Here is an 8,827-nt window from a genome sequence, read left to right as displayed (position 1 = left end):
TCAGGGCCTAATCTCCTCCAGGAAACTCCTTCCGGCACTTGACAGATCTGGGGAAACAAAAGAACTTATGTCATTGTCACTTGATGGTCCCTGGTCCTGACGTTATTTAAAATAAAGTTATGGGCTCTAGGCCTTCCGGGATTTCCAGGATAAACTTATGTTATATGATTTTGTCGATAAATCGTCCTGAGCTCTGTCAACTGACAAACTCTTCAAAAAATGAAAAACAAAATGACTAAGTGTTGACCTCTCAATGTTAAAATTATTTTTGATACTCTAAATCATCTTGTCTCTTTGTGCTCTTTGGGCCTCCCCTCTCAATTCTGCGATACTTTTAAGGAAACTCCTGTCCCTTATCCTCCCTCTTGCAATCTTTCTGAAGTTGATATTGGATATTTAAAAGATCTTGACTTCAATAATTAAGACACAGGGTTTTACAAAATCTATGAGAAAATAAAATTGCAGAAGGACTGGTTATCATATTCGAAGCTCTCGTAGGCAAAAATTCACTCACATACACTAGATAATTTTCTCATTAAGAAAAATAAATATAAATTTACATCCATTCGATTCAAGTCCTTGAAGATAGGATATGAGGACCAATTTTGGAAAAATTAAACAAACTACAACAAACTCTCTAATTTTAATAAAATGCACGGTAATTCTGAATAAGCCCTAATCTAACAAACCACTCGTTTAGGAACCAACTCCTCTGGTGAATGATTTTTCATCTGGGTCAAAAAGAATTAGAGATTCCCCTACATCATACTCCCATGGAACAAAGATTTCATGGCTTCCTATCAATGATTTCTTCAATGGATTTTCCACTTTTCGGTATGAGTGTGCCAGTCATCCAAGTTGCATTTGTCACTAGCATGTTCTTTCACTAAACCAAGTACTCAAAGTACTTTTTGTCCCTGGTTTTCTTAATCAATCTCTTGTCCAATATTTTCTCTGGCCGCAAAGATTATTTTGTCAGAAACTTCTTTTCCAACAAAACCAGGCGTTATTTTTGGTCACTAACTTCTACAGATATGCTACATTAAATATTGGTGAAATTGCAACTTCAAGTGGTAATTCAAGTTCATAAGCATTAGCAGAAAATTTCTTTAGAATTTTGCAGGGTCCTATATTTTTAAATTTCAATTTTTTGTACTCTCCCTTTAAGAATCTATCTCTCCTCAAGTGTGAAAATACAAAATTTCCAACCTCAAAATTATTCTCCCTCCCATTAAGGTTTTCTCTAAATTTATACCTCAGATTATTGTCATACAATTTTTGCTTGACCTGATCATGGATCTCTTGTATTGGTATAGCAAATTCCTCTCCTGCTACACTCCTTTGTTATGTTATTTCCAAATTTCTGAGTTCATGTACTCCTCTTGGGTTGATTACATACACAATCTAGAAATGGATTTCTGTAGTTCTTCTATTGGAAGTATCAGTGTAAGCATATTTAACATGTGCTAGAATTTAATCCCATTGTTTAGGGTGGTTTCCAATCAGACTATGTAAATTTTTCCTAGGCTTCTGTTCACAAATTTAGTCTAGCCATAAGTTTTTGGGTGATACGCTGAGATAAACTGCAGTTATGTGCCAAATGTATTCCACAAGGTTCTCCAAAAATGTCCCAAGAATTTAATATCCATTTCTGAAACAATTCTCTTGGGAATTCCATGTAGCCTTACTACAACTTTAAAGAAAACATTAGCAATATGGCTAGCATCACTAGTTTTAGCACAAGGAATAAAATGAGCCATTTTTGAAAATCTATCTACAACCACAAATACAAAATCATTACCTTTCTGTGTTTTAGGAAATCCTAAAACAAAATCCATACTTACTGAATCCCAAGGCCTCTCTGGAATTGGAAATGGGGTATACAATCCAATGTTTTGGCTTCTTCCTTTGGCATACTGACAAGTTTTGCACCTCTTCACAAAATTTTGCACATCAGATCTCAACTTTGGCCAATATTAATGTCTCCTTAGCAAGTCATAAGTTTTGTCTTACCCAAAATGTTATCCAAGGCCTCCATTGTGTTTCTCCTTGATAAGGTTCTCCCTCATGGAACAATTTGGAAAGAATAGCTTATTGTTTTTGAAAAGCAGTCCATCTTGAATCATGTAATGAATCCATGGACTCCTATCCTTGGAATTTGGAATATTACAATCTTCAATGAACTCCTTTAAGTTTGCATCCTCCTCATACAACTCCTTTATAAAGTCAAACCTCAACACTTGAATTTTAATTTCATGCAATAAAAGTTATCTTCTACTCAAAGAATTTGGAATTTTATTATATTGACCAGTGATGTGTTTTAAAACAAGTGTAAAACTATGCAAGTACTCAACCAAATTAATATGTTTCTAGATCAACTTAGACTGCTACATTATATATTGTAGAGCATTATTATCAGTGTATAAAAAAAATCTCTTGACAATAAATAATGCCTCCATTTCTTAAGAGCCTGAACCATTGCATAAAATTGTTTGTCATATGCTATGTACCTTCTGTTGTCCTCATTCAACTTATAACTATAATAGGCTATAGCTTTGTCCTCCTTGATAAGCACTGCTAGAATTTCATCATTGTTGGAATCAAACTTCACTTGAAAAGACTTATTGAAATCTGGAAGAGAAAGCACTAGCTGCTTTGTGATCTTCACCTTCAAGATCTCAAACCCTTTTTCAGCTTGATTAGTCCATATAAATGGTTGTTGATTCCTCTTCACTATCTCTACAATCGATGTGCTTCTTACTGAAATTTCTAATAAAATTCCTGTAAAAGCTTGCCAAACCATGAAAACTTCTAACTTCAATTTTTTTTTAAGAGAGTGTCATTCAAGGATGACTTTCACCTTACCTTGATCCATCTTCAATCCTTCTCCATAAATAAAAAAGTCCCAGATATATAAGCTTTGACTTCAAAAAGGAACATTTCTTTAAATTCAAAAGTAACTTCTCTTGTTGCAACTTATTCAACACATACCTAAAATGCCTCATATGCTCCTCCTTTATTTCATTAAGGTAAACAATCACAAACTTCCCTATGAATTATTTTAGTACTTCATTCATCAACCTCATGAATATACTTGGTGCATTAGACAAACCAAATGGCATAACCATTCATTCATACAAACCCTCACTAGTATTAAATGTAGTCTTCCACTCATCTCCCTCTCTAATTATGATTTGATTATATCCACTCTTCAAATCAATTTTAGAAAACCAACTGACACCACTCAAACAATAAATCATCAATATATGGCAGGGGAAAATGATATCTGATTGTAGTTTTGTTTAGGGCTATCAAGTCTATACACATGCACCATCCACTGTCCTTCTTAGGAATCAACACTCTAGGTACTACACATGGACTAAGACTCTCTCTGATCAGTCCTTTATCCAACAACTCCTGCACTTGTTTTCTAACTTCTTAATTCTTCTTAGGTGTCATGTGGTAGGAAAATTTATTAGGAAAACTAGATCCTGGAATCAAGTCAATGTGATGACTACTAATCCTTACTAGTGGCATCTCACTTGGCAGATCATCCACCACAATATCATGATTCTCCTCTAGTATCTCTTGAATTTCTAAAGGAAAATCAAAGATAGTACTAGAAGTAAGAACTATTCTAGGCTTACAAACAATATAAAAATTTACCTCTTATGGCTTCATCTGCTATAGAACTAGAAGTAAGAACTATTCTAGGCTTACAAACAATAGAAAAATTTACCTCTTATGGCTTCATCTGCTATAGAACCTCCTTGCCACTCATCAAAAATGCCTTTAAATCCCTGCTTGTAGAACCCCCTTCTTCCTGCAATGGAAACAAAGTATGCTTGATTCCATCCTTATGGAATTTATAACTGTTCCTCTTTCCATCATGCACCACACTTTTGTCAAACTATCGTGGTCTTTCAAGCGTAATGTGACACACATCATGTTATGCGAAATTTACAATTGCATACAAAATTAATTTCCATGGACATAGTGGACTGGTCTATAGCAACAAAAGGAAAATAATATAGATTTTTACTTATAGGAATTGAATAATGGGAAATAATCCTACTTGGAATCCATCGCAAGCTTTACTTTTCTCCTTGCATGTAAGCTCCAATCGTAGCTTTGATTTCTATAATTAGAACCTACATATACAACTAAAACAAGCCTAGGATCCACAACATCTACGTAGCATAATTCAATTACTCTATTCAATGAATAAGCAAGGCATTGAAATACATGAATGTAAATGTAACACAACACATATAGGAAAACAAGATACTCTTTGTATTAATAGTAATAGTAGAGAGTTTACAACCAAGAATAGAGATGATATTCTAGATATCTCCCCAATTTGACTTGGTATTCCTTGTCACAAACCAAACCTCAATGTCACCCTAATGCATGACGATGATGACTCCTTTAGATTCAAGGCAAAAACATGAGGGCATAATCAACCTCAAAAATCCAACCCTCATGTTATGGGTGGCAGTAAATTTCTAGGAGAGGTGTTGGCTTGATGGGCCCTGACCAAGGTTTAACATTAATTATCTAAGAAATTCCCTACACTACTGGCCCTTTCAGCATCAATCCATGGAGTGTGGACTAAAGTGTCACCCGAAGTAGTATGGGGGGATGACGGAACCAAGTTTCCGCACCCAGAGATGGTAGTGATGTCATTTTATACCGTAAACCTTCCTTCGCGTAGGTTGATAATCCTTTTAGGGATTATCGATATACTTCTCTTATTCGTCCTTCAGACCTCCACGAAGGTCTACAATCATCCTTTGCATACCCTAGATAGGCGGATGAGGCACTTACACACCTCTATAATTACTCTTTACTTCTGTTTCACCCGGATTAGATTAAGTATTGAATAAATTCACATGCGTTAATATGACCCCATGTGTAAACAAATATTCTTACCTGCATTCATATAACAAAGAAAAACATATGGATTCGCACATGAATACAACATTAAAATATAAAACCAGTATTCATCGTAACATAATCATATGCAGAAGTAAAATAGATCATACACAAATAATTCCAGAATAATTCTCTTTATTGATGTTCAGATCCTCTTTACAGACTCCAACTACCCTGTACACACAGCTACAGGGGTCCGCACACTCAGCTGCAGACTTCTACCCTAGGCCTTTGCACACACAGCTATAGAGCCTCTTTCCTACACTAAGGCTCTTCACTCTTAGCTCTCACAAACACATTACATAAAACACAACAAGACTCCACTACACTGAACTTCAAAAACTACCTTAGACTCTTCTATGACTTCCCTTTTTATACAATCCCATGGTCCGCAGACCATGGGTGGATCTCTTAAAGCCGATGAAAATTACATAAACTAAGGGAGGAAACCCTTATTGACTCTTCACATCTTCGCGCTCCGCGGCCACAAAATGCAGAGACTTTACATTTCTTATGCAAAACTTGGGCTTTCTGCCCCAACACTTGGGATTTTAACCCCAAAATTGACCCTAGGGGATCTGTTCCCAAGAGGCCCCCAACACAAATATGGTGACTCACCCTCGAGTCACTCTGCTAGTGCGGAGATATTGCCGCGAAGACCTCCCAGCTCCACCTGTACCACTGCAACTTCAACGGTACACTAAGTCACCGCCTACTTAACATCTTCCACCAGCTACTCTGTTGTTGGTCCTGCGCTATCTGCCTTGATTTGATGCTATGTCCTTTGTAGGTTCGTCAAGTTTCCTTCAATGGTGGTTGTGAGCACATAGACTTCATCTAGCCAAGGCCTTAATCTGGCCTTTAGTATGACCTCCCCTCGTTGTGTTGCATCCACCTGTTCCTTAAGTGCCTTTGATTCTTGCAGCTTTTGCAACCTTTGTGTGATGGCAACGGTGCGTGTCATCGCTCTGACCTCATCATACCTATACTACAATTCCCTCGCCTCGGTTTCTAATCAGTGCAGGTTGGGATCTTCCTGCATATTGGTAACTACTTCGAGTGATTGTTCGAAGAGCATAGTGCAATCCTTCACTGCGGCATCAACTGTTGCAACTACATCTTTGATAGTGGCCTCACAATTCTCTTTGACCTCTGGTGGAGTCGAAGGTTTGGCCCTAAACTCAAGCTCTGTCATCTTAAGGTTCAGCTCAAACTAACCTTAGCTAGCTCTGTCCTAGCATCGTTCACACCTGCAGCGAGCTTCTGAATTTTGGTGTCGACCGGTGCATCTTCTGGGATATGCAGCTCTGGAACGGTTCTGCATGCTTTCGCTACCACGGCTGTGGTGCACTCATTCTTCTCCTGAATCTTCTTAAGGAGATCAATTGCGGAAGTCTTCTCTACAAACATTTGTGCATTGTTGACCTTCTATTCGCTAATCACATTCAGCACGCGGTGTTCTTGAGCTTGAAGTTTCGTGATCACACCATCTTGCAGGGTGTGAAGGGCTTCACTTGGAAGCACGGCCAAGTTCAACCCAACCCTTTTTAGAGCACTGACGGTGACCTTGTCAGCTTCTGCTTCTACAGTCAATGCTTCTACAGTCAGTTGATGCCGTGCTGCCTCGCCCTACGCCAGTCTGAGTAGCCTCGATCTGCAGCTCGCGTAGACCTGCTTGAATGGCGACCAAAGCTTGTTTTTGTTGCTCCTCAAATTTCTGCAATAGTTCTGCGCCACATCCCTCACTATGTCCCTGATGTCATTTAGATCACCTTTCACAAAAATGATTGGGTCGAGTGATGATTTACTAGCCTTAGACTTCTTCCGTGGCCCTTCCTTTTCCTGCTCCCTAGTGCGCTTAACCTAGAATGGAGTAGTCTCCGGGTGTGCACCACCCTGTCCTGATTGCTGCTCTTCATCCTCTGTCTACGGTGAAGGAGACTTTTGACTCCTGTCAGAGTGACACTCTTCCACATCTTCCTTCTCTTCCGCCTGCTCCTTAGCAATGCACTCTGCTTTAGCTTTTTCCTCAGCCTCCTTTTTCCTCTGGTCGACCAACTGCTGCATCTTCAATCGAGCCTCTTCCTTCTTCTACTTTCCTTTGGACTTGCTAGATCTTGGGGATAAATCTAAGGTTGTGCGCCACTCTGATAGCCAGCGATTGAGGACCGCTACGATTACATCATTTGTCACTAGGTATGGAAGATCATACCATTTCTGTTTAGGGTCCTTCCATGCCCACATATAGACACAATGGAAGTCTGCCTTGAATTCCATATATTCTACCAACTGCTCAAAGACGGTTGGTGATAACCGCAGCTTGCGGTTTATCGTGGCGTGGATGCTTGATTCCATCGGTACCCAAAATTATCTTACTGTCCTTGACCCTTTTGGGGTCCTTTGTGGCCCATAACAAAGCGAACTTGCTGCTTCTAGCAGATCTGATGCGATCGGAGGAAACTGAACGTCCTCCAGTAATTCCCACACGACCAGTACGATTGATAGCAACAACCATAAAGGTCTTACTCTGGTCTTGTGTTTCTATGTAGTTTGCGAGGAACTCGCTGCAGAGGTAGCATGCCCAGTTGAATTGTACACCCTCCATGCACTGGGTCGCTAATGACACAACTGGTGCCGGCACTTCATTTGTGCGACACTTCCTCATTATATTCCCAGCCTGGATCTGGGTGGCTACCTTAACCGCAGGTTCGGTTACGCTGTAAATTGAGTAGCCGACTGACTTCTTGGCAAGCTTGAACTTGTCCTTCATTCTTTCAGTGAGGTCACGCTCTCCCATCTTTCTGCCAAATGCTTTGGCCAGATTCAGCCCTAAGTGTGGTAGCAGTGTGATCCTATGGATCAGCATGTCAGTGATCGGTATCGATTCTCCTAACCATAGGCACCCATGGTGCACCAAGAATAACAGTTATTTGATCACTATCAAACTTATGGGCGTGTGGTTGTAATGCGGCACCCATAGCAGGTTCAATAATCCTCTCTTATCTACCCCTTTAATCCACTATCTCGGCTCCAGTGTGGTCACACCAGAGTCTTAGAAGACGCGGGTCATAAACGTATCAGTCACCAAGTTGGGGAATCGCTCAGTATCCGCCACGTCCCAATCCTCTAACTTCAGATGTGGCATGCGTGCCAAGCACGGACCTTCGAATGTGATCTTGTCTGGCAACAACGATGTGTTGAGTAAAAATTTTCCCTCATCTAGGTCCTTTGCGACCTTCACCTTGCCTCAACGCAAAGGAATGTATTATGGTAGCTTTGAGATAGGGTATACTCCCTCAATATCGATATCCTTTGTGCCCATACCAATTTCTTCTACGTCCTCATCGAGTTCTAGGTCTACCACCTTTCCTTTCTCCTGCACGGTGGGCTTCTCTTTCTTCTGGTGCTTGCTCGGTGACTCACGCACTGGCTGTGTCACTTTCTGTTTGTCCTTTGTCTTAGGACCCTCTCTAGTCGGCATAGGCCTTGGCCTGGGTGACCTTGGCGACTTCAGCCCTTATGTGGGTATTTAAACAGTCACGATCTTTAGGGTAGCCCCCTCAAATGCCATTGATCCTCTAGCACTTGTGGTTTCCACGGGCACCGACATGAGTCTAGTAAGAAGCTCTTGGGTTTCTTTAGGAAACTTGGAAAATACTAAACTAGCCAGAAAAGCCTCGAAATTCTCAAGGTTCATGCACGCCTGATAGCTCAACATCTCAATTATCAGAATGCAAAGTGTTTTCCGTTGGGCGACCATCTGCAATTTATAGGCTAATTCAAATTCGAATCCAACCATTCCCCCCAAAATCCACTCATAAATGCTAGATTGGCGGAAAAGTTTCAAATATCTTTCTCTTAAATTTCGACTTAAATGCCACCCCCCCCCCAC

This window comes from Pinus tabuliformis, chromosome 3_1 (assembly GCF_031772625.1).
Source record: "Pinus tabuliformis cultivar Carrire ecotype Pingquan chromosome 3_1, CPIR1, whole genome shotgun sequence".
Lineage (NCBI taxonomy): Eukaryota > Viridiplantae > Streptophyta > Pinopsida > Pinales > Pinaceae > Pinus > Pinus tabuliformis.
This window is presented reverse-complemented; position numbering follows the sequence as displayed.